A 27,818-nucleotide genomic window follows, 5' to 3' on the forward strand; every position below is an offset into this window, starting at 1 on the left:
GTCTAGAATATCTGATACAAGTATGGATACTATGGCTTTCTTTTGTTGACCATTAGCATGATAGATGGTTCTCCATCCCCTTATTTTCAATCTGTAGGTGTCTTTAGGTCTAAAGCGGGTCTCTTGTAAACAGAAGATAGATGGGTTTTGTTTTCTTATCCATTCTGTTACCCTATGTCTTTTGATTGGAGCATTGAGTCCACTGACGTTTAGAGTGAGTACTGAAAGATATGAATTTATTGCCATTAAGATGCTTGTAGAGTTGGAGTTTTTGGTGGTGTTCTCTGGTCCTTTCTAATCTTTTGTTGCTTTTGGTATATATATATATATATATATATATATATATATATATATATATATATATACCCAATATATATATGAATGAATATATATATATATATTCATCTTTTGTCCCCTCAGAGACAAAAGATTCATCTTTTGTCCCCTCAGAGAGTCTCCCTTAATATTTCTTGCAGGGCTGGTTTAGTGGTCACGAACCCCTTTAATTTTTGTTTGTCTGGGAAACTTTTATCTCTCCTTCTATTTTGAATGACAGCCTTGCTGGATAAAGAATTCTTGGCTGCATATTTTTCTGATTCAGCACATTGAATATATCCTGCCACTCCTTTCTGGCCTGCCAAGTTTCTGTGCATAGGTCTGCTGCAAACCTGATCTGTCTTCCCTTGTACATTAGGGACTTTTTATCCCTTGCTGCTTTCACGATTCTCTCCTTGCCTGAGTATTTTGTGAATTTGACTATGATAGGCCTTGTTGATGGTCAGTTTTTGTTGAATCTAATGGGAGTCCTCTGTGCTTCCTGGATTTTGATGTCTATGTCTTTCCCCAGGTTAGGAAAGTTTTCCGCTATGATTTGTTCACATAACCCTTCTACCCCTATTTCTCTCTCATCCTCCTCTGGGACCCCTATGATTCTGATGTTGTTCCTTTTTATTAAATCACTGATTTCTCTAATTCTTAAATTGTGCTCTTTTGCCTTAATCTCCCTCTTTTTCTCTGCTTCATTATTCTCTATAAGTTTTTCATCTATATCACTGATTTTCTGTTCTGCCTCGTCCATCCTTGCCACCGCTGCATCCATCCGTGATTGCAGCTCAGTTATAGCATTTTTAATTTCATTCTGGCTATTTTTTACTTCTTTTATCTCTGAAGAAAGGGATTCTAATCTATTTTCGACTCCAGCTGGTATTATTATCATGATTTTAAATTCTGGTTCAGACATCTTGCTTGTGTCTGTGTTGGTTAAATCCCTGGCTGTTGTTTCTTCATGCTCTTTCTTTTGGGGTGAATTCCTTCATTTTGTCATTTTGAAGGGAGAAAAGGAATTAATGAGGTAGAAAACTTGAAACTAAAAAAATTAAAGTTAAAAAAATATTAAAATTAAAAATTAAAAACACTCCCACACAAAATCAAATAGATATGCTAGATCCTTGGTGTGTTTTAGTCTGGGTGTAGAAAGTGGTTTGACAGATTAGAGACACAAACAAAAAAAGGGGGGTAGAGAAATAAAGGAAATAGTTTGAGAATTTGAAAAAATGAATACACTAAAGTAGACTAAAATACACAAAAGTAGAGAATATAGTAGAAAAATTATAGAAAAATATTTTAATAAAAATTAAAAAGAAATATGAATTTTTTCATTTTCTGTATTTAAGAAAAAAGAAAAGAAACGAAAAAGAGAAAAAAGATAAAACAAGAAAAAAGGAAAAGAAAAAAAGAAATTGTTTGAAAATTTTAAAAAGTGAATACACTGTAGTAGACAAATAAAATGATGGGAGTAAGAGAGAATTGGAAAAAACTTACATAAAAGCAAAAAATATAGTAATAAAAATTAAATAAAAATATTTTTTTAAGAAATTGAAAGTAAAAATGAAGTTTGTCCTCTTTCTGCATTCAAGAAAAAGAAAAGAAATGAAAAAAAGAAAAAGAAAAAAAGGAAGTTGTTTGAAAATTTGAAAAGGTGAGTACACTGAAGTAGACTAAAATAAAATGATGGAAGTAAAGTAGAATTTGAAAAAATTTACACAAAAGTAAAAATATAGTAATAAAAATTAAAGACAGATATTTTTAATAAAAATTGAAAATAAAAATGAGTTTTTTCTCTATCTGTATTCAAGAAAAAGAATTGTAAAAGAGAAAAAGGAAAAAGAGAAAAAAATTGAATAGATGAACCTGCTAACAGAGTGAAGTAGGACTGAAATTGCTTTCTTTTCCCCTAGAGGTCAGTCCATGTATGTCTTTATAGTCCATAGATTAAGCCAGCAGTGAAGTTTGTGTTCTTGAACAGCAAAGTTGGCTCAGTTGGGCAGGGCTTGGTGTAACAGCTCCGCTCTCCCATATATGGCGCTGCTAGCCTACTGGGGTGGATTGTTGCAGTGTTTGTCGGTGTGCATGCGCATACACGGGAGTGGTGAAAAATAGCGCCACCCAGCCACCCAATCTGTTCTCCCAGATCAGCAGTCGCGCACCAGTCCTCTGTCTTCAGGTCTCGTCCACTCCCCGCTTTTCCACTCTCCGTGACCAGGCCCCAGGCAGTACCTCTCTCCCAAGTTTTGTCTCAGATGCGGCTGTTTCTCCCTGCCCCTTACTTCCAAAGGACTGCGGCTTTGACCGGCTCTGCCCCTCTGCAGGAGGGTCTCACCAAATGATGGCTGAATGAGCAATGGCCAAATGTCAGCTGCACCCAGGAACACCTGCTGGATCCTGCTGTTGCCAGTGCACGGAGACTGCAGCCAGGTGCCAGCCCACCTCCCAAAAAAATCGTGAGACAGAGTAGCCTCAGCGTTTCAGGGACCATGGAAAATTGCAACACACATCTGGCACCAGGCTTCACCCTCAACAACCTTGCCCCAGCACCAGTGAATGTGGCTGCCTTCCGGGGTCTGCTGGGACCAGGTGGCTTCAACAGTCTCTACCAAATGTCCTTCCAGCAGTGGAACCGCTTTTCCCCATATGGCCCGAGAACCTCCCGGACCCACCAGAGCACCACCAGATATCGAGCTGCGGAGTTGCAGCCTTTGCGCTCCCCTTGTTTACAGTCTTAATGGAATTTAAACCCTCTCCTTTCTCCCTTTTTAGTTTAGTCCCTGCTGTTTCCAATTTTCCACTTTCTCTCCAGCTGCTTTTGGGGAGGGGTGCTTTTCCCATATGCTCCCCCCCTCCCCAGTCTCCATCCTCTCTCGGCCCTCAAAAGGGGTTCCCTACCTTTCGGGGTTTCTTGCTCCCCAAGTTCAGCTCTTCGTGTCATGTACCTGCTGAATTGTGTTTCAAGTTGTGCAGATTGTTGTGTTAATCTTCCAATTGGTTTTCTAGGTGGGTAGGATGGCTTAGTGTTGGTCTGGCTGTATTTCATGGACGCGAGACACACAAAAAGCTTCCATGCTGTTCCGCCATCTTGGCTCCTCCCCATTAAAAAATTTTTTAAAAAACAAAAACAAAAATTCATTGACCTAAGTAAGGTCTATGCACTTTATTATATTTTTGCCTACTGCAATAAAAATTTACAAATTGCATTACAGTTATCTTTATTATATAGATCTTTATTATTATATATATCTTTATATATATCTTATATATCTTTATTATTATTTATATAGGACTTCTCAGACCATTTGATAAATGAATGGGCATTCTGAAGTTCCCAGAAGAGTATGCAAAATACAGCATTTCCCAAACTTATTTAATCAAAGAATGTTTTCTCCTAGAACACCTCTCAAATTGAATATGACTCTTTGGGGAAAAAAAGGAGTGGAACACAAGGTGTGAAAGTGTATAGAGGACAATGAAAAGGAAATAACAGGCTAAGATCATAGAAGACTCCAGTGCCATGTCTTCAAATGGCACGTCTAGTTTCAACTTTTATTTTGTGGGAAGCTATTAAAGATTTTAAGTGGGAGAGGGATAGAATCAATTCCATGGGCTTCAAAGATAATAGTGGCAGTAAAGCGAGAAGATACTGGATGGGGGAATGGGTGTTGAAAAGCAAGAGAGAGAGAATAGTAGATCAGGGATCATTCAGTGACTGCAGTCACCCTAACATGCAGATGGAAAGGCTTAATTTGAGCAATGACAACAAGCATAAGACAATTAAGCAGGCTCAAGACAAATAAATGTGCCAGTTGGTCAATAAACACTGGTGATAGATAAACACACTTGTCATATTTTTAAGTAGCTATGTACTACCATTCTATAGCTTCTAATTAAACTTACTTCAGGGAACCTAGGTAGCTCAGTCGGTTAAGCATCTGATTTCGGCTCAGGTCGTGATCTCATGGTTCTTGAGTTCCAGTTCTGCATCAAGTGAACTCGAGTCCCGCTTCGGGTAAACATGAACCCTGCTTCGGGTGAGTCCCACTTCTTTCTCTCTCTCCCACTCTCCCTCTCTCTCCCTCTCTCTCTGTCCCTGCCCCTCATGGGATTCTCTTTCTCTCTCCCACCCTCGCTCTCTTGTGCCCTCTTTCTCTCAATTCAAACAAACAAACAAACTTACTTCAAATCCGGAATTCAATATTATCAGCAAATACAAGATGAAAGAGGCAGCACAGAAGTGCTAGAGAGAAATACTTAGAGAGGGTTGGAAAGGAGCCCATGAAGGTTTTTCTTTACAATCACATTTGGATAGCAATGCCCAATTTTTATTTATGTGAATTTCCATTTGAGATGTCTTGATCCTATATCTGCAGAGCAAAAATTGTATCTTTACGTAGAACCTTATGTTTATTTGGTGGTTGTCTGTGAAGGGGCTGATGAAGATTTAGGGGAAGTCAAAATCTCCCCATCTGAGCACCCCCTTGCCTCGGCAATTAAATTAACTTGCAACATTTTAAAAACCTAATGTTTTTGTGAAATCAATTGGCTTTGTATGCTTTGTTATCTGCCACCAAAGTGTCAAAGATAATAATGGCCATATGAAAATGTTTTGACTCGTGGGGCGCCTGGGTGGCTCAGTTGGTTAAACGTCTGACTTTGGCTCAGATCATGATCTAGCAGTTCGTGGGTTTGAGCCCCACTTCAGGCTCTGTGCTGACAGCTCAGAGCCCGCAGCCTGCTTTGGATTCTGTGTCTCTCTCTCTCTCTCTGTGTTCCTCCCCTGCCTGTGCTCTGTCTCTTTTATTTGGAAAAATAAGCACAAAAAAGGGAGGTGAACAGGCAATGAATTAAGCATGACAATCTGTTATTGAACTTCATTTACATCTATGATTTCTACAGGAGATTTTATCATGCAGTCTGTGCTAAGCTGAATAATGCGCCCCCCCCCCAATATATGCACATCCCAATCCCAAATACCCATGATTGTTATTTTATATAGCAAAAGGAACTTTGAAGATGCAATCAAGGTAAGGATCGTAACATGAAGATTATTCTGGATTATCTGGATGGGCCCAACACAATCACAATGGTCCTCCCACAGAAGTGAGAGTCAGAGAAGGTGATGTGATGACAGAGCAGAGACTAATGTGACATGCTTTAGACTGGGAGAATACAGACAGCCAACAGAAGCTGGAAAAGACAAGGGAGTGCTTTCCTTCCTATAGCATCCAAGGGGAACCAGGGGCCTTGAAACCTTGACTTAAACTCAGTGACACTGTTGGCCTTCTGACCTCCAAAAGGAGGTCATTTGTGTTGTCTTAAGCCATTAAATTTGTGGTGATTTTTTACTGCAGCAATAGGAAACTAATATAACACCCCCGTGAAATGTTTATCAAACCTGATGCACATCAGAATCATCAAGGCAGTCCGTTAAAAATATAGATCCTTGGATCCCATTCCGAGAAATTCTGACTCCCTCGGTCTGTGATGAGACACAGAACTCTAAACTTTTTAAGAAGCTTCTGGGATGATTATTATGCTGCAAACCAGAGTGTATGTCAGAAGAAGAGTGACTGGGGGAAATTCACCGCCTGCATTGGTTTCCTGGGGTCACCATATCAACTTACCACAAACTTGAAATCTTAAAACAGCAAAAATATATTCTTTCACAGTTCGGGAAATCAGAAGTCCGAAATCAGTTTCACTGAGCCAGAATCAATGTACCCACAGGGCTACATTTGCTGCAGAAGCTCTAAGAGAGAATCTGCTCCCTGCCTCTTCCACGTTCTGGCAGCTGCAGGCATTCCTGGACTCAGGGCCACAAGGCTCCAATCTCAGCCTCCGTGGTCACACTGCCTCCTCTCCTGTGCACACCAAATCTCTCTCCGCTTCTCTCCCATAAAGACACTGGTGATTGGAATTAGGACCCACCTGAATAATCCAGGACAATCATCTCATCTCACGACCCTTAGTTTAGTCACCTTTGCAAAAATCCCTTTTCCTTATAAAGTAATACTTATGGGTTCCAGGAATTAAAACCTGGTATCTTTGGAGGGCCATTATTCAGCCTATTACGATCCCTTAGTGCCCTTCAAGGTAAATTAGGGGTGAAGACAATGGAGCCAAAGCAGACTTTCCAAAAAGACTAAAATCTTTTTATATTCAAATCCCCTTCTGACCCCTCACAAATTACAATTACGCTATTAAAAAACAACCAGTCTCACTGGAGTACTCTGATGATTAATGAGGTTGTGATAAGCAGGGAATTGGGGGATTAAAGGAAGAAGTAGGTCCTTAGGATTCCGTAGCATTTTCATTATGAGATTATACGCCCCTTTTAAAACCTGGCTCACAAGGGTGCTTCCGAGCATAAAAACATTGCCAACAAAGGAATCTTTATGAAAAGTTTCTATCACAGAGGAATTTACTACATGTGACCACACAAACAGATTACAAGAAATGTTTGTCGAGCAGTTATTTTATGCCAAAGCATATTTCAAATTTAAATAAATTCAAGATTCCGTGCCCCCCACCCCCCAGCGTTTTCACTCTAAGCAATCAAACAATTGAAACTCCTTGGTTCACTGACAAGAGCATCCTTGTCCTGTTTGGCTTTTTAAGGCACTTCAGGTAAATAATCCAGAAGAGAGATTATCTTGAAGTCACAAAGAACACACACGGGAATTCAAACAATGGCCTAAGACGTGTGTATAGTGTGTGGTGATGTTCCACAGAAATAAGTAACAGAAATTTTATTTTCAAAAAAATGTCCTTACTTTTGGAAATGGCAAGTACTGATGCTAATATTTTTCCAGCACCCCTGTACAATAAGGCTTAAGGCCTTTCCTATCTTTTTCTTAAATGTACATTTTTATATCCCATCCCCTAAAAAACATTTCTAGTTCCACATTCTTTCATTATATTCTCCACTCAAAATCTAAATGACCATCTCCCCTTTATTTATTTCTTTAATGTTTATTTATTTTTGAGAGACAGAGTGTGAGTGGGAGAAGGGCAGAGAGAGAGGGAAACACAGCAGACTCCAGGCTCTGAGCTGTCAGCACAGAGCCCAACACGGGGCTTGAACCCAAGAACTGTGAGATCATGACCTGAGCCAAAGTTGGACACTTAACTGACTGAGCCACCCAGGAGCCCCAATAACCATCCCCCTAAAATAATCCATGCCTTGGCTTTCACAACCTAATTTTCACTTTAGCAGGTCATTATTCCACCCTTTGAATAGCTTTGGGAAAAAAAAATAAAAAACTTTCTAATTCATTCCACACTTTTCTTGCCTACAAGGTATTTTTCACTTATTTGAATTCCCTTAGTAGTACTGGCTCCAAATTGTGCTGTCAGTGCTCTGGGCTATCTGCCAGCCTATGTCCCTTAAAATTCTCAGAGCAATAGTGTTGGCTAATAACCAACCAATAGTCTAATAAATAATATGCATGATAGCTAATAGTGTTAGCTAATAAGCAACTAATTATAGTGCTAAGAACCACTTCATCAGAACCACCCAGGAAGCTTGCTAAAATGCAGATTCCAAAGCCTTACCTCAGACCTATGAAATATAATTTCTGAGACAATAATTCAGGAATTTGTACTTTTCACAAACACAATGTAACCACTAGTAAATTAGAATCCAATCCAATCTAACACTTGGGAATACCCACTTGGCGCATTCTCTTCTCCTTATACCCAAGTTTTGATGGCTGAATTGCACTTCTGTGGAAATAAAGCAGTTTTGGTTAGTGTCGCAAAGCATCATCCACACGTAACTCAGGAACCTGTTGTACCTTAACTGTACCTTATTGTACCCTTAAATGCTCACTCCATTTTTATGTTCTTAAATTCCTATCCAATTTTATTCTTCCTTTTTCAATCAACATAACTCCATCATTTCCTGGAGAAATCCGCCCTTATTTACTCCTCATTTTCAGTGTCCGGTTCCATTTTCTAGAGACTTCACCATAGTGCCCTTATCCCAGTCCACACACAGGAGGGTGGGTAGACAGTGAAAAATCAAATATCTACAAGATATATTATTTGGAAAAGTGTTTGTTGTTGTTGTTGTTGTTGTTGTTGTATTTTGTTTTGTTTTGTTTACAAATGGAGCAAGAGAAGGTAGCAATTAATCTACTGTGAACATATTTGGGACCACAAAATTTACCAGCAGGACCTAATTTCCCCTTGGTTAGCATAATAGAGACCAAAGACAAGAGGATTATTCTTAGAGGGAGAAAAATCTAGTTCTGTGTTCTGTGACACAGGGAACTTCACTCTTAACTATCTAGAGATTTTTAGTCGCTATAACAACATGAGTGCAATTTAATCTTGTTCAATTTTTCTGTGGATAAACATTTTTTCCAAAAGGACGTTAACTTATCCAACACAGACACAACTCCTCACAAAATGCCAGTGACAGGAGCAATTACCATCCATGCTCCTTGCACTAAAATAGTGGAACCTCGTGGGCAGGACACTGAGAAAGAAAACCTGGTTGTAACTGGGACAGAGAACACATTTTGCTTCGCACAAAGTGAAACTCCTACATTCAAACTGTCTTGTTAAAGTGCTTCACGGCAGAGTGTTGTTGGCCAATTTACATGGCATTTGGATTTGAAGTTATATGCCATTTGGGGAAGATTACTATAATTAGAAAAATGGCCTAATTACTTTTCTGGCAACAGTGAAGAAAGAGAACAGACTTTTCGGCTTATGGAGACAAGTCCTTGAGAAACCTCAAAAGGTTTTGGGATCCTGTTTGACAGGAAAGAATATCTCATCTGAACTTCTTGGATCTGTTAAAAACCAAGCTTTTTTTTTTTTTTTTTTTTTTGAAAAGCCAAACCACAAGACAGGGAGAAAGAAAGAAAACACACACACACACACACACACACACACACACACACAGAAAGCAAGAAAAATACTCCTTCCTATTGGATTTTGAAACAGAGATGACAGGAACAGTCTTTTTCGCTGTGCTGCAAGCTTCATCTGCCAGTCCTTGTAAGAAGCACAAACAGGAAATGATGGGCATGAGAGGGAAAAGTGTGGATTCTCAATGACAACACTTGGAAGATGGTTTCACATGAACATCGTTTGATGGCTTTGTCTGCCTCAACAGCAAAGAACATAACGTTACAACTTCAGTGGTTCAAAGAGAAGCTTCTATTATTTGAGTCATCAAGTTAACACTTATGATAGAAAAGGCAAAGTCACACTAAGTTCCTCCTTTCTGTGCTGAGAGAGGGAGACAAGGCTGCACTCAACTGAACACCCATTCTCCTGGCCTCCGTCTTACAGGACGCTGCCTTTCGCCTGAGGAAAAGTAGAACAGTGAGAGCTTTGTTAGAGGAAAATGACCCAAGGCTTTTGCTATTTCGACTCTATTTCCTGAACTCAGCAATTGGAAAACCTGCACTCGATCAACCATGTCTTCACAAAAATACAATTTAAACCTGTCAGGAATTTTTTTTAATGTAAGGGTAAAATCAGGATAGTGAAATAACTTCAAAACGTGCATTTTGAGGGGAGAGAGGCGAGAGTGGTATCTGGGGAGAAGCATAAAGGGTTATTAAATGGTGACTGTTTTCAAGTCATGAGATGTCTAATGAAAATGTTCCCTTGGTCAACGTGGCTCTTGTTATACTGTTTCCTATCATTACTATCATCCCCAAAGTTCCCCTCCTAACACTTCCAAGGCACTTTATCTGACACAGAAAGGGAAAGCTGATTTCAGGATGTGTTAAAAGTGAAGGGGCAGCCCCATCCGTCCTTCACCTGTCTTAGAAGAGTCCCCATAGAAAGGCCCCTTTGATCTAGAATCTCAGAGTTTGTTTTTCTTCAACAGCCTAAACGGAAAATGGAAATGCATATAAAAATACTGCCCCCTCCTATAGTGGTTTTGGATCTTGTCCAATTTCAGCCTGGCCTTCAAAGATCATCTGTCGAATTGTTTCTTACTTGATGATAAGTTCATACAAGTGAGCATTTTAAAAAGCATGTGTATTGTCCCAACAAGGTTCTCATTAATTTTATCTTCTGGAAAAAAGGATTTGGTGTATGGTATTGCAGCAGTAACCAAGTAAATCTGGTGTTCTTTTGGCAATAATCCATTCCTTTGGAAGAAAGGGAAAATCTACCATTACACAACCTAGGTTAATCTTTGGTGTGTATTATGTTAACTATTGGAAATACAATCCTTTAATGTAAGGTATATAACATAGCACATGGGTTCTTTATAAAGACACAGATTAAGAATTCTTTTCAATGAGAGGAATATAGGTCTTTTTAATTAAGCTGCTCTGAACAGAGATGGATCAAGAATTCATCTTGGGTCAAGAATTCTAAAACCAAATTCTTATGGATTGAATTAGGTCTCTTCAAAATCCATATGTTGAAGCCCTAACCCTGGTACCTCAAAATGTGACTGTATTTGTATTTGACAGATCTTTAAAAAGGTAATTAAGTTGAAATTAGGCCATTAGAGTAGGCTCTAATACAATCTTTTAAGAGCAGTTTCATTTTTTAATAAAAAAAACTAATCTTTATTCTTGAGAGAGAGAGAGAGACAGAGTGTGAGCAGGGGAGGGGCAGAGAGAGAGAGAGACACAGAATCCAAAGCAGGCTCCAGGCTCTGAGCTGTCAGCACAGAGCCCAACATGGGGCTCGAACTCATGAACCGCAAGATCATGACCTGAACCGAAGTCAGATACTTAACCAACTGAGCCACCGAGGAACCCCAAGAGGAAATTTAAACACACAGAGACATGAGGGATGTACACCACAGAGGAAAGATCACATGAGGATATGGCAAAAAGGTGGCCATCTACAAGCCAAGGAGAGTGGCCTCAAAGAGAGAGCAACCCCACCGGCACCTTGATCTTGGACTCCTAACCTCCAGAACTGTGAGAAAACACATTTCTGTTGTTTCCACCACCTAGTCTATGGTTATTTTGCTATGGTAGCCTAAGCAGACTAAGACACAAACCATCAAGTAAAAGCAGTAATCTCAAATCCAGACCCTGATAGTAGACTGGAGTTGATAATACAAACAGCTAGTATGAAACAGACAGCAGGAGTAACATCAGGAACACAGGAGAAGAGAGTCAGGCTGCCAAGTGACAGCAAGAGGCAAAAGAAGTAAACATCTTGACTTCCAAGGTATGAAGTGTAAGGTAGGGAGATAAAGCTTTTTCCTCTATCAGATGAGGATTCTGTTAAATGCAGTGCTAAAATGTATCAGATTGATTCTGTGATAGAAGGGAGAAGAGCCCCCCAGGCTTGGATTTCATGAGATGTTGGTAAAGCAAGATCTTTTGGTACTGGGAGAGAATTAGGCAAAAGAGGACATAAGTTCTCATTAAGGCATCACTAAAGAAATCTCAATTGTTACAACAGGGATCAAAGCTGATAGAATTATCCCAGGGAGAGGAGGGGGGAGAGGGAGAAGGAGAGGGAGAGGGAAAGGGAGAGGGAGAGGGAAAGGGAGAGGGAGAGAGAGAGAGAACCAGGGAAGTAAGTGAAATACAAACCTGGTTAGACTAAGAAAGTTCCCAGATTTTTTTTTTTCTGTATCAGGAAGGAGAGCACTTGGTGATTAAGTTGATTAATATTATACTTTCTCACTCCTAAGCCTGTGAAATTTCTTTCATCTACACAATATCTGAAACCTCTTCTCAGAGGTATATTTAAGTATGTAATGTAAAATATTTTATTTTTGTCTCTTTTCCATTTGACTATGTCTGTATTGCTTACTCCCCAGGCTCATTATTTTATTCTATACCATGTGGACTATTTTTTTTTAAATGCCAAACTCACTACTTCTCTAAGATACACAATTTTGAAGCTTGAGGGCTTTTGTTACTGTGCTGTTTTATTTACGACCCTCTCTCAACATTTGGGAATTATAGTAACATGGAATAAGTGCAAATAAGAAGCTTTTGTAATATCACTAATAAATTCTAATATTTACTAAAATAAATATTTTTCCCTTTGTAGTTTAATGCTCCCCCCTCTTTTTTTTTTTTTTTTTTTTTTACCAACTACACAGGCAGAATAAAATACTAACATAGGAAGGCACAGGAGGGCATAACTCACCCCATTTTCAATATTTCAGTTAATAAGTATTACAGAATTAGGCCCAGATTCCCTAGCTTGAAATTCAATGTCCTTCACAATTTGAACCATTGAATCATTCATTTGCTAATGCACACTGAGGTCCTATTATGTGTCAGGTTCTTTCTGCTATTCCCTAAAAAACTCCAGCCAGACTGGTCAACTCCATTGGTTAGAAAAAAACCACATATATTCCCTTCTCCATGTTTTCTTCACACCCTCGCCTGTCTAGAATGCCCTCCTTCTCCCTTCTGTTTAATTTCTTCTATTCTTTCAAGACACAAGTCAAAACTTTTCTCTTCCATGAACCCACTGAGAACTTGCCCAAGCAGAAGCTACTCATTGTCAGAACTATCACTGAGGCTGCAAGTACTGAGAAGGAATGTTTCCTGTTCCCTTCTTTGTAACAGAAAAGATGTACTTTGTCAAGTAATGTCTAGTTCTTTGAATCATGAGAACTATAAACTAATAAATTAAGGTTTTAGCAGGGAGTTTTTTCAGCCTAAGCAAAGTATCATAGTTTAGGAATAACTATAATCCAAAGACCTAAGTCAAGTAGAGGGCAGTACCAAAGAGTATAGAGGAATGTGAAGATTAAGGATAGTCTTCCAGGATTACAGGAACCAGAGTTCACTCTCTGGGAGAAAGGAACAATAAAAGGGGAAGAAATGGGATATTGAGAGCAGTGATGAGCTTTAAGGTCTCAATTCTGCTAAAGACATCATATAACTTTATGTCCCCATAAAGGTATCTTTACTATACTTCCCTAAGACACATGCAATCAGCCCAGGGAGTTACCATATCAAGTGGATGCCTATAGGCCCAGGATCAAACTTTCATATACATGTCTGATGCAGGCAAGAGCTGAGAAAGCTTAAGGAAGGAATAGATCAATTCTAAATGGGGACAAAGAAAAGGCTTCCCTGAGGAAATCGTATTCAAGTTTGAGAATCCTACTTGATTGGGCGAAACTCAATTTTGAGAGCCCTATTTTCACTTTAGCAGTGTGAGATTCCTTGAGGAGGCCGAATAACCATCAGTGGTAGAGGGAAAATATGAGTGTCATATTAACTTATCTTGATGCCTAATTCTTCTGAAATTAAAAACTCAGAAAGGCATCCATAGCCATGTCTATTAAAAATAAAGCCTCAGTGATTCACTAATAGTTTCATTCCACTTATTTTGGAAAGTCAATTTTAACAGAAATATTACAAGACAAATATTAAGAGATGGCTTCAGGGCAGCCGGCCTCAGAAATCTGAATCTGCCACTCTCAATACATCAGACATGGCGACTGTTATTCCAACGCAGCCACAGACTTTTTTTTTACCAGTTATGCACTGTACTGTCATGGGTCATTGAGTGCAACAGGACACCATGGACGTGTGCATATGCGCAAGTGTGTGTGCACGTGCACTGGTACGAGATTTGAATCTGAATGCGAACACAATGAACTTCATATGATAGTCCTGAGAAAAGGTAACAAGTCTAACAAAGAACAGTCCTATTCTTCGTTCCTTAGGAGTGTACTGTAACTGTTAAATGACACAGGGATCCAGATGAGCCAGCTCCTGAAACCAAATACACATATTTGGAATTGTTTTTCACAGTCTCCATGCCTACTCCTGGGGTTGCCGAGTCTTCTCAGAACCCTGTTTTCACACACATGAGGGAGGAAAACCACACCACACACAGACTCCAAAATTTACACTGGCTCCTTGTTCAGTTAAGGATCCTTCTTAAATTGCTTTCCTAGTTGTTTTGAATTTTCTTCCTGAACTTCCTCCAGGTCCCTGGGACGCCTTCACCTTTGTCAGCTCCTTCTTCACTCTATGCCTTTAATATCAACCATCAAGACCTGGAGAGCCCTGGTTTCCTGTTCTACCAATAAATCCCTGTCAGTTGAGGCAAGTGCCTGGAGAGAAAGAGAACTCCCCTTACTGTACCCCATTTTTTTCCAGCCCCATTCTTCCTGCATGAACCAACTAAATACTCTTCTCCCAAGAGGTTTTTGTAACATCCCTGCTCCAAATCCATTTGTAAGATTAAGTCCAAATTCATCAGCTACATATAATGGACCCTCCACAATCTGGCACCTAGACCTTATCTACTGCAATTGCTTTTCAGCCTTGAGGCCAATTAGAATCATCTATTGTCCATTCTTTACACAACCATGAGTTTCCCCAATCCTGTTCTTCTGTTCATGCTATTCTAACTGCGGCAACATCTTTCCACTTTCTCTTCACTCAACGAAAGCACAGTTGATTCCAATTATTTGCCGTAGTTATGTTCTATAAAATCACCATGCACACTGAAGGAAGCAATACTGAACCATTGCTCTTAGGAGGAATACAGGGTTAGGTTCCTGTGAACTTCCGGTCACATTTTTGTCAATCAATCAATACTTAACCTTGTCTGCTTAAAGACACCTTATTTAACATACATTGTTGATTCATTAACATTGAACTCATGGCCAACACCACTATATAATCCATGCCTTAATGAAACTTATGTAACACACATATATTCTCCATAAGGCACATCACAACCTTCCTGCATTCAGGAACACTAGATAGCACTTCAACGCTGCACTTGAGAGCCATTTTTAAAGAGCAAAAGCACCAGCTAAATCGACCACGAAAAGGACACTTGTTTACAGTGTGAGAGCTGAAGCAAGAAGGCAGAATGTTGCCTTGTTCGACCTCAGCTGGGAACATGCATGCGTTGGGGGAGCCAAATGTTCAACCACTCTGTTCCTGTCCGTAAATGACTGCAAAAGTGCCACAAGTACAGATTTGGGGGGGTACAAATAAATTCTAGCAAATAGGCGAATTCTCAATTATGGAATCCAAGAATAACGAGGATTAAATGTATTACCTATTCATCAAGGAAGCCAGAGAGTAGCAGAATTGGTCCTAGACTTTAAGTGGAAAACCTGGGTGTGAGGACTCCTTTCTACCCGGGCAAGTGGTAGCCACGTTTTTGTCTCTCAAGGCCTCAGCTTCCTCAGCTTTAAAATGGCGGTAATAATGTGACACTGAGAAGATGAAGTACGTAAAATCCACCTGTTTCAATAAAGCACTATAAGAGGTGGTATGGTACTCCTATCTTCCACAAAAACTTTCCTGATTATTCTAGCCCGTCCAATCTGTCTTCCCTGAATTCAGGGCGCTTATTATTTAAAATGCTTATCTGTCATTGGACACAGCCTTTTTCATATTTTGTGCTTCCTCAATTCATTAGATTATTTCACTTGTGACGTTTCAAATAGAAGATAAGCTTCTGGAGGGCAAAGAACTCTTTTCTTTTTTTTCTTTTTTTATTTCTTTTTTTTTTCTTTTTTTTAAATTTTTTAACGTTTATTTATTATTATTTTTTTAAATATATGAAATTTATTGTCAAAGTGGTTTCCATACCAACACCCAGTGCTCATCCCAAAAGATGCCCTCTTCAATACCCATCACCCACCCCCCCATCAACCCTCAGTTTGTTCTCATTTTTTTAAGAGTCTCTTATGAACCAAAGCATAGGAGGGCAAAGAACTCTTAACTGCTTCTCTGTCTCGTTCATCCACACCTGGAGCATTCATAAATGAATGCGTGAATGCAAAGCTCACATAGATCATTCCACAGACATCCTGTAGGATCCTGACCGTAGGGGTATGGTTTACACATCAGCAGGCATCTTCATGATACCAGGTTAGGGCTCTTAGCATCTGACAGGCAAGCGGTCCGACCAGCAAACTTTTGAGACCTGTTTGCAAAAGAGCTTATCTCTCCCTGTTGATAAACTACCTGGCACTGAACCAAAGCCACTTACATACAAGTTAAGAAAGTTCAGTTATTTTCTGATAGCTCTATGCTTCTGGCTTTGGACGGAGACTAGCCTCAAGCATGCTAAGCCTGGAAGAGCAAATCTTCCCACAGGGCATGTGATCTGCAAACACAAGAGAGATTTTTACCCGCCATGAAATTGCTATTTTTTCGGTTGCTGTTTTTTCGGAGTTTTTTTCCCAGATATACAAGATTTATAAAATGGTCTCTGATTTAGACTAACGTTTGCATGTTGATTAGAACCCAATAGCCAAACATTCTGATATTCTCCCCTTTTCTAATAACCTAAGCTATTTTCATCCACTTCCGATACCGATTCATAGCAGCCCACAGTTTCACACGATCCCATGTTGCGACTAACTGGAGAGAAGAAGAAAAAGGGACAATATTCAAAGGAAAGCTATCTGTCTGATATAACAGGACAGAACCATATCACACGGGTAGCTTGTGATGTGCTGTTAGCTGCTGGTCTATCCTTATACTTTCTTAGTGATTTACTCAAGGGGCTCTGCTTTGTTTCACTTGCAAACTATTTTAACATTGCTGTGGGTAAACAGAGTGTCACCAGATTTCCCGTCTTCCCTGGGTCATTTTTCCTGGTTATATAAATGTTTGTCTTAATCCTACTTCTTCCTCTGCACTTTTCAAAATGTTTTTCTATGCTTCTAGTCTGCACAGGGTCACTGTGCTAATTACCAAATGAGACGAAGATGGAAAAGACTCCGTATTCGGGGCCAAATATCTAGGCTACAAGTCTTCAGGCACCATCATGTTTTTTATAACATTTGTTAGTTATCCATCTAGGCACCCTTCACCCTCCCATGTTGTTTCGTATTATTAACTGACAGCTCCAAATGGGCTCTGAGCAGAAAAACTCCATGTGAAGGATCCAGTAATGGCTGTTTCTGTTCTTGTGGTTTTCAGAAGTGGGAAAGACAATATAGTCAGGTATGATTTATCAGCATGTTTTCTTCAGCCCCAAATTTGTATACGAGGGAGAGAATTCTCGGTTAAATGTGAATGCTCTACAGCTTTCCCACCATCCGAACTGTGTTGTATTTGGCAAATGGTTTTCTGGAAGGGGAACAACACGTTAAGCTCTGGCCATGACATAGTTTGCGATAAGCTTAACTGAATTCAAGAAGGAGCAAATGATGCCAACTGTTCTTACACTCTTAAAATTTCTCATGCACGGAGTGGGGGAGAAAGTTCAAACAAAGCTTGCATGTTTCAAAAGCAATCTGATACACAAACCCAATTAATTAATCCTGATACTATTCTGAAGTGGTTTTAAAATTATAAACAATCCTCTGATCATGTCCAGAGAGAAATATTTAGACTAAAATATTAACGATTGAAACAGGATAAAAATATGCTATTAAGTTGTGTCCTTTAAATACTTCCTGTTCAACCCCAAAGTGAACAGAAAAATAGAGCACTTTTGCTATAAACTAACATAGCTGAAATAATCACAGGCATTAAGTTTTCTGTTTCTTTATGGGAACTGCTTATAATTATAAGCCTCCCAGCAGAAGAGTATTTCTACAAAACTGTTGAATGGTAGAGACTAAAAATTCTATCACCTAAAGTTGAGCAGCTTCCAAATTTTACTCACCTAAGCCCAGCATACCTTTTGCTGAGGGGAATCATTCTAGCCATAAAGAGATAATTCATTCATGAGCAACCAGCCAATACATTCCATTTTATCTATGGAGAGGCTGACACGTGAGCTCAAGTTCTGTACGTGGTTAAAAGAGGAAATACTTGGAGAAACTTTTCAGAGATACAGCAGTGACATTTACAATGATTTTAGAGTATCTTAGAGGTAAGGACAAATACCAAGAGAATGGCACAGGACAGCCTACATAAATTATTCTTTCATTTAGCACTATGATCATGGTACTTGTTATGTCATAAAGAAACTCTCTTGGGGCGCCTGGGTGGCTCAGTCAGTTAAGCATCCGACTTCAGCTCAGGTCATGATCTCACAGTTCGTGGGTTTGAGCCCCTCACCGAGCTCTGTGCTGACAGCTCAGAGCTTGGAGCCTGCTTGATTCTGTGTCTCCCTTTCTCTGCTCCTCCCGCATTCATGCTTTGTTTCTGTCTCTCAAAAATAAAGTGAAAAAAAATTTAGAAACTCTCTTAGATGTAGGTAAGGAGACAGATGCCAACTCAAACAGGACTTCAGAGGTTCAATAAAGGCCTCTGCTTGTCCTCTGGTCTGCCTCTTATGCCCAAAGAGTACCTTTACAATGAAATTGTAAGGCAGGCAGCTAAAGCGAGAATGAGGACAGGATACCTTTGAGAATCATAAAAATTATAAACTTGTTTCCTATAAAAATGATTATATGCACAATTTCACAGGTGTGAAGGAGTTTTTGAGCTTCGTGAAACTCATCTGCAGAATTATAACGATTTATGGACCGCATATTAAGAATCCCAGAAATAAAGGGCATTTTCTCCTAGTAATGAGCTAATGTCATCTAACAAAGTAACTTTAAACGGTTCGAATCATTAACACTCAGATTTATTCTCCTTCAGTAAATTCTTACTCAGCATCTACCCTCATACAAGGCACTATACAAAATGCTCTATACCCCTAGGTGGTCTCAGCAGAACCTTACAATTTAAGACCAGGTTTGGATAAGGGGCAGCATTTCCCTTTATAATAGTATTATTGCAACCAAAGCTTTCTGTTCATTACTGTTGTTCTGCTCAAGTTTAACTTTTTATATTTATTTTTCAAAGAAAGATTTCTGCAGGCTCAGAAAACATGTTAACTTTTATAATTTTTTTATGTGTATTTATTTATTTATTTATTTATTGAGAGACAGCGTGAGCAAGCATGAGCAGGGGAGGGGCAGAGAGAAAGGGAAAGAGAGAATCCCAAGCAGGCTCTACCCTGTCAGCACAGAGCCCAACGTAGGGCTTGAACTCACAAACTGTGAAATCATGACCTGAGCCAAAGTCAGATGCTTAACCGACTGAGCTACCCAGGTGACCCTGAAAACATGTTAACTTTTAATGATGCAATTTGGGGTCAGTTTCTACAAAAACCTCACTGACTCAGTGGAGACTGTATCATCAGTTATACATTCCAAAGTCTGACCCAAATCTTACACCACATCGCCTCTAGCTATACAACCCAAGCACACAGTCAGGAGGAGGGCTCCAGAGTGCCACGCAGGCAGATATCTACCTGCCTACTGCTGTGGCCAGCAGGTTCAGAGAGCAAGGCCCTACACGAAGGGACTAAGATAGCTGCTGAATCCTGGCAGAACACAAACTACAATCCTGATACTTTACTCTGAGACCCTTTAGCAGAGAATTCCCAAGACTCCTTCACTATTTCTATTATCTTGCCTTTGGCCGCTGATTTACAAGAGAAAAACCGTGTTTCAGGTAGGTGGGTTGGAATCCTGCCTGCACCTGCTACTCCCTAGCTTTGTAACTCATGGGTCGAGCAGTTAACATTTTTAAATCTAGTAAGGTCCCTATCATGGAAGCTCTTGTGAACACTAAATGAGATCATCTATCTCCTGGAGGATTTAGTGTGATGCCTAAGAAAGAGAAACACCCCGTAAGTGTTAATTCTTCTCATACATTACCCACTCTGATCCTCACGGCCTCTGGAAGTTAGTTGGGTATGGTTCAGAAAAAAAAAATCAAACTTGCTCAAAGTCACATAAGCTGCCAGGTTGGGGAGCCTGAACTGGAAAGGAAGGCTCCTGATCTTACACGTTGGCAAGCCCTCTAGTAAATACACCACGGCGCATGTAAACATGGACTCAGGCAAAGCGCGCTAAATGCTGCTGATGCAGTAGTAAATAAAACAGGGGTTTTGCTTTCAGGATGGAACAGAGTCCAGTGAGAGAAGCCTCTGACATGCACATGCTTATGTACATGAGGAGAATTTTCAGTAGCAAAAACAAACGTAGGGGGCACTACGGGAAAGTCTGCGGGGGATGCATGTGAGCCAGCAATAGCTTTTACTTGGTCTGGGTATCAAGGTACAGTGAAAGACATCTGAAGTCAGAACACCAGGACAGAACTACTGCTTAAAAGCAATGAGGCTTTGAAGAAATGCCTCAATATTCTCTAAATTATAGCTTTTCTGACGTGGAAAATGGGGATAATAATATCCACCTCACAGAACTGCTATGAGAATTATTAATGTTTGTAAAACCCTTAAAATCAGGTAATCTGTTGTCTAACCCAGGACACTCTTGGGAGTATGAGAAAGCACTATTAAAAATTATCCCAGGGTAACAGGCAAAATCTGCCCATACGGTCACCCTACTTATGACCATACCTACCTAGCACACAGACATCAGTTCTCAAAACATACCAGTTCTTTCATTTGTTCCCAGGGCCTTGAAGGATGCACAGCAATTTCTCAGTCAGGGGAGAGGGGGAAAATACATAACAAACAAAGGGAATTCCTTGAACCAAGGAATATTCCAATGTAAAAGGCTTGTAACAACGTTCATTCATGCAGTCACATAATTATAAAATTTTACTCCTTAAAGGAGTTGAGATATCATTAAATCTAAACAAGCCATTTTGGGGCGCCTGGGTGGCGCAGTCGGTTAAGCGTCCGACTTCAGCCAGGTCACTATCTCGCGGTCCGTGAGTTCGAGCCCCGCGTCAAGCTCTGGGCTGATGGCTCGGAGCCTGGAGCCTGTTTCCGATTCTGTGTCTCCCTCTCTCTCTGCCCCTCCCCCGTTCATGCTCTGTCTCTCTCTGTCCCAAAAAAATAAATAAACGTTAAAAAAATTTTTTTTAAATAAATAAATAAACAAGCCATTTTGTAGATGAAGCAGTTGAAGCTCTGAATGGTTAAATGACAGGAGTATTTTGTTTCAGAGCCAGGACCAGCACTTTGATTTTCTGACGGCTCACCCAGGGACCTTACCATGATCAACCCTCAACTCTAAGAAAGATTTCTCCTACTCCGCAGCTGTCATAGAAATGACAGGAAATCCATAATTCCCCTCAACAGCTTGCCTCGCAGTTCTTAAATTCTGATTGAATCCAACCAATTGCAGCCCCAACCAGTTCTGTCTTCAGGGAGGAAGAGTACAACCAGCAGGTTGTTGGCCAAGAAGGAGGAGGAATTTCACTCAGCTACACGTCATTTATCACGTCTCATTTATAGAACGCCTTTTCTTTGCATTTGAAGATTCCATGAATTCATAACAGGTACATTTTATAGAACAAATAATTTTAAGAAGAGGATTTCATAAAAAATAACTTCATATAAAGCTCGCTCTTCCAATTGACAAAATTACGCCCTAGGGCAGAAGCTATCAGTATTTTTCTGCACAGAACGAACGAACTGGTACCCACCCACTCCCGTCCTTAACAATGGTTCACAAAAAGGAGTAGGGAATAGAGGACGGAATCTCTGGAAGATACATAACATTTTTTTCCTCAAAGGCCCTCGAATTATTCTGATCGTCTCCTGACTTCCTTCCCAAATTCCCCCCACCCCCTAAGCCACTTTTCATGGTTGTGGAAGTAAGTTAAACATGGAGAGTATCTCCGCCTGGAAAATAAGTTGGATAGAGAGAGATTCCATCCTTGTTTTCTCGTATTGTTGAAACTGTCCTCAATAGTTTCTTCTCTAAAAGCTTTACAGCCTCATCCTTCAAGCACAGGTAGTTACTCTACCCTCTGGGACCCCAGGGCATTTGCATTCACGCCTAACATATCCTTAGCCGCACTCTCTGCTATAATAATTGCTCAGATCTCTCTGCTACCCAGAGATGTGCACGAAACTCTGCTTTGTTAACCCAATAACAGCCTGGCACACAGTGGGAGCTCAAATAATCGCCACTAAATAAATTACTTGGGAGCCTTGGGAACAATATATAATACAGAATACTACCCAGGAATTGTTTTCAGGATGAAGGAAATGGTCTATGTAAAAACACTGTCAGTTCTTTGGAAGAAAGATAACTGTAAAACCGCAAGGCACTATTCTCCTTTATTGTATGGCAAATCACCACAGTGCTTTCCTTAAATGGTACTTACTGGCCTGGAAAGCGAATGTCTCTCGTTAGGTGCCTGACTCCCGGAGAGTCACTTATGTAACCTGAAGCACTTGAGTGATTCCACCATAGGAAGTCATCTCGTTTTAAAAAGTGCTGCACACAAGAATTTTTTTATCTTACTTACCACATTATTTGTAATCTTAAGGAAATTATTTAAAAATTTCTAATTTTGAAACCCTGTCATAGAAATATGAGATTAAAAAAAAAAAAAAGCCAAGGCCTGTGAAAGAAAATGTTTAAAAGGTAGGGTGGGAGTGGGGTACTAGCCCAATCTAGCCTAGTAAATTAACCCGTGTAGTTTCCAAGCTCTCAAGTCCTATTAGAACACATGATTTTCAAGAAGAGTTTGCTGAAATATACATACCTTGGCTTTCATAAATATGCTTTCGGGTTTAAAGAAGGGCCAAGTAAACCAAAAAGAATGAAATCTTGCCATTTGCAACTACGTGGATGGAACTAGAGGGTATTATGCTAAGCAAATTTAGTCAGTCAGAGAAAGACAAATATCATATGACTTCCCTCATATGAGGACTTTAAGACACAGAACAGATGATCAGAAGGGAAGGGAAGCAAAAATAATATAAAAACAAGGAGGAGAACAAAACAGAAGAGACTCTTAAATATGGAGAACAAACAGAGGGTTATTGGAGGGGTGGTGGGAGGGAGGGTGGGCTAAATGGGTAAGGGGCATTAAGGAATCTGCTCCTGAAATCACTGTTGCACTATAGGCTAACTAATTTGGATGTAAATTAAAAAATAAATTAATTAAATAAATAAAATAAAAAAAGAAAGAAAGAAAGAAGAGCCAAGTAATTGCAAGATGGAGTGGACAGAGAAAGCCATACAACAGAGACATTAAGAGTTTAAATTTCACCTCACATGATTTTTCACAAAGTACATAAAGTTGTCAGATTCAGTAAAACAATTGATTTTATGTCCTATAGCTATTTTATTTTCCTTATGGCCATCCTGAATGGAAACAGTAATTCATCTGTTGGCCTAGAGATGTATTTTTAAAAATCCTTTACAACTGTGTTATGCAAAATAAATAGCAAATACACTTCCCTGCACTATTAGTGGAGGTCTGGATCCAAAAGTCTCTTCTTCAGACTGACAAACGTAGTCCCTGATTTCATCAGTGAATAAAAAGATTTCAATGTCCATCTGCAATACTACTGCCACCCTCAAAAAATAAAAAATAAAACCACAACACTTTCGACCTGCTGATCAGTTCACACGCAAACATATTCATTTATCACTAAATGTATTCGTTCCAAATTGTCGCTCAGGGTGTTATGAATTCTAAATGTACATTCTGAGATGTCCAGATATTATCAACATTTAAGCACTATACTGATATATTATGAACTCCTTAAAGAGATACCTTGGCAACGTCCCCATGTTATCATGATGTCCAAGCAGATCTTTTGAGCCAGAATTTATTGATCCATAAGCAGTCGCCATAAGCAGCTGAAAACTTGATTTTTGCCTCCAGGAGTTTCTATCATTACACACCTTAAAGAAAGAAATGTGGGTAGGGGGAATCAAAACACTTAAACCTGTTTGTCCTAAGAAGAAGGCATCTTTCAACTTTACGTTAACATATTTAATATACATTCAGCTTCCCCACTGATGATACTATGAGTTTAATTTTTTCCCTCTTTTTCAAACGGTTTACTGACTGTCCCATGAATACAATTCCAGTGACCTTTGGCATACAGTCTCCTACACACAATGAGGGACACTCTGGGGCACTGAGCATCAATACATTTCCAGGCCAAAGAACATACGTCATATGTTCCACTGGCTAACGAGAAATTGTGTTTTTCAAGATCTCAATTTTTATATTTACCTGAATAAGCATTATGGCACACCTGCCATGTGCCCACTATATTACATTAAGTACCATATATATAAAAATGAATGTTTCCCTGATTTCAAGAAAGCAAAGTCTTCAGAAGGCTTATAAATAATCATGGTCTAGAGAAGTTCACAAAGACCAAATTTCATGCAATTTTTTTGTTTATTTTATTTTGAGAGAGATAGCAAGCAGGGGAGGGGCAGAGAGAGAAAGAGAGAGTGAGAGAATACCAAGCAGACTCTACAGACTCTACTTTGCCATCCCAGAGCCCAATGTAGGGCTCGAACTCATGAACTGTGAGTTCATGACCTGAGCCAAAACCAAGAGTCAGATGCTGAACTGACTGAGCCACCCAGTCCACAAATTTCATGCATTTTTATACTCCTTTTTATTTTCTTTCTCAGAGAATGATCCTATCATCTACTCATGCATACCAATGATCATTAGCGATTTATCCTCTCCCATAATCCAAATTTAAATAGAATGCAAGCCCCGTCGATTCCACCTAATAAATTCCTTTCCATCCAATTCCTGTCACCACTGCCATAGCTCAGATCTGCTTCTCTTTCCACCTGGAATGCTGCCATAATTTCTGTATTTATTGGAATTGTTTTAGTAGGAAGAGATCAAAACCTAACTCAATGTAGCCTAAGCAAAGAAAAAAAAATGTGGGGGAAGGCACTTTTCTGAAAGGAAGGAAATTTGGGTAGCCAAAGTCAGAAGAATAACCTTGGGAACTCAATACAATTATAGGGCAGTTAGAGACCAGAAGCCAGGACTCCTTCCCTGCCAATATTCTCTCCACCTATGATCTGTCTCACTGTGAGCCATGGCCTTTTTCTGTCATACTGCATGGGCTTATGGAATCAAACCATCAAAGAATACGGCTGTATTGGGTAGAACTGTGCTTCTGCCCCCAAATTCATATCTCCCGCCCCCCCCCCCCCCCCCCCCCCCGCAGAGCCTGTGAACGAGACCTTCCTTGGAAATAGTATCGTTGCAGATGTAATCAAGTTGAGATAAGGTCATGCTGGATCATGGTGGACCTTAATTCAATGACTCCTGTCCTCATAAGAGGGAAAGTTAGTCACAGAGATGCACAGTGGGAAGACTGCCCCATGACAATGAAGGCAGAGACCAGAGTGCTGTGTTGATAAGCTAAAGAACCCCAAGGGGTGCTTGTAACCACCAGAAGCTAGAAGAGACCAGGAAGGATCCTCCCCTAGAGCCTTCAGAAAGAACGTGGCCCTGCCAAAAACTCGATTTTGGACTTGCAGCCTCCAGAATACATTCTCTGGAGGGAGAGAATACAATTCTCTGAGGGAGAATACATTTCTATTGTTATAAGACACTCGGTCTGTGGAATTTTGTTAATGGCAACCCTAGGAAACTAAAACAATGGGCATTGGCAGACTGGAGTTTCCCTGGAACCCTGGAGGAAAGAATGCTTCCATCTTCCTTATTAGTGCATTTAAAACTCTAGTCCTAGAATCTTATTGACCTAACTGGGGTCAGGTGCCTATACTTGGACAGATCAGAGTGCCAGGGATGGGATACCATGATGGGCATGGGATGCTAATGCCTAGGAAATGTATGCATCTCTCTGACTCAGGATAAGGGGCACAGGAAAGTGACTGAAAGCCTCACCAAAAACACAGGAGTAGGAAAGGAGCAAACCTCAGACAAAAAGACAAAGATGCTGATACCAAAACAGTAGTGAAGGGAAACCAAGCAGACAAACTGACACCAACCATGGTCCCTTATCTCTCTTTATCTCACCTTATCCCCCATTTATCCATTCTCCAAGTCAGCAGTAGACAAGTCTTCTCCACCCTTTGGCCTCTCCAAAATCTTTTAACAGCTGTCTTTAGTTTTCAGAGTAAAGTATATCGTCATCTTGCCCCGGCCTCCTGAGCCACCCCAACCACTCCCCCCACCTCTAGCCAGACTGAACTTCTCACAGTTCTCTCAACTCCCCAGCCACTTTACACACCCCAATCTCCTTGCTCCTTCCTGGAATGTTCTTCCTACTTTTCTCCACTTTGTTCATTCCTACTCATCCTTTAAGATTACATGCAAATTTCAACAGGAATGCGCTTCTACATACATTATCTCACCTCTCTAGCTTCAGAGCTCTCATCTGCAATATGAGGTCATTATTAATTTCCAGGATAAATCTCTTCAAACTTAGTGTGCATCCCTGGTGACTATCGGTAACTCTCTGCTTTCTTCTATGAGGCCAATAGGGCTGAGAAAACACAGATATATTAAATGACGGCTAGCAAATTTGTCTATCTAGCAACAACATCCTCCCTAATTCTGAAATAACAGCTTCATCTTAAGTTAGAAATTCAGAAGCAGAAAGAGTTGTTGTATAGATGAAAGCAATGCTGCCATAAATAAAATAAAAGCAAGTCATTTGACAATTAACGAAGTAATAGAAGAAAGAAAGGAAGACGCAATCTAACGATATGTCTGGAGGGTTATTATGAAAGGCCTGGGTGCCTCTTGGATACCCTCCCCCGGTTCTAGAATCTAGAAATACCATATCTGGGAATCATCATAAAATCCAGATCTGACCAGAAAGGATGGCACACTAAGCTAGGAGCATTCGTTTACACCTCAGCATTAATTGTCATGTGTAGAGCTGAATCATATAAGCTCTACACTCAGACTAATTTAGTTCAAATCTGTGCTCTGCCATTACATATATGGCCTCGGGGAACTTATTTAAATTCCTAATGTTTCTCACCTATCAAATTGGGAGGATAATAGTACTTCTCTCATAGAGTCTATATGAGGGTTTATTGGCTTGAGATGTATACAGCACTTAAAACAGTAATGAACACACAAAAAGCATTCTGTAAATGTTTTTATTATAGTATCTCAGTCTTCCAGCAGGACCATAGGGAATAAAGAGACCTGAGGTGGGGGAGGGGGGTGGGTAGGGTAGAGGGGAGTTGCAGGGCTTGCAGGGGAGAGGGGAAGGGACAAAGAGCATAAAGCAGAGCCCATGTAAAAGAGGAGTTGGTATGACAGCTAATGGAAAAGGAGGATACGGATGCTAAACCTGGGCTCTGGTGGCATCCCTGCCTTAGCCGAGGCAAGTGTTAACTGGAAGCAAGCTGAATGACAGAAGACTCAGTTATTGGTTTGGGAACAGTCACTTTTTTTTCCCATAGCTTCTCTCAAACTGGAACCTCCTTTACCGGGGTCTGAAAATAGAATTCTCATCTTTAATTTTTTTTCCACTTCTTCATGCTTATTTCTGGCAGGCAGGGGAAATTTTCAGGGCTGCAATTCATAGATCCTCTATAATCTAGCAGGAGAAAATCTTGTCTGCTATGCTGTAATGATACACCCTGATTCTTTAGCACAGAATGGTATGAGAGCCTACAGAACAGGCTGAAGGTTTTAAGATTACAGTTAGAAAGAGAAAAATACACAAACTGATGAGAGATGACATATTATTTTATTTATTTTTTTTTTGAAATTTATTGTCAAATTGGTTTCCATACAACACCCAGTGCTCATCCCAAAAGGTGCCCTCCTCAAAACCCATCACCCACCCTCCCCTCCCTCCCACCCCCCATCAACCCTCAGTTTGCTCTGTTTTTA

General features: G+C 40.0%; 1 long non-coding RNA gene across 3 annotated transcripts in view; it reads right to left on the reverse strand.

Annotated features, from left to right (window-relative positions):
* Window positions 1-23,016: 23,016 nt before the first annotated feature.
* The window catches only part of LOC147579289 (uncharacterized), a 73,067-nt gene continuing 68,265 nt past the window's right edge, over window positions 23,017-27,818 (reverse strand). For all 3 annotated transcript variants that reach the window (XR_015253769.1, XR_015253768.1, XR_015253770.1), the window contains 2 exons: window positions 26,318-26,448; window positions 23,017-23,854 (listed from right to left, as the gene is read on the reverse strand). This is a non-coding gene — a long non-coding RNA (uncharacterized LOC147579289). The remainder of the gene's footprint in view (window positions 23,855-26,317; window positions 26,449-27,818) is intronic.

This window comes from Puma concolor, chromosome B4 (assembly GCF_028749965.1).
Source record: "Puma concolor isolate L17-30 chromosome B4, mPumCon1.1.hap2, whole genome shotgun sequence".
NCBI classification, from domain to species: domain Eukaryota; kingdom Metazoa; phylum Chordata; class Mammalia; order Carnivora; family Felidae; genus Puma; species Puma concolor.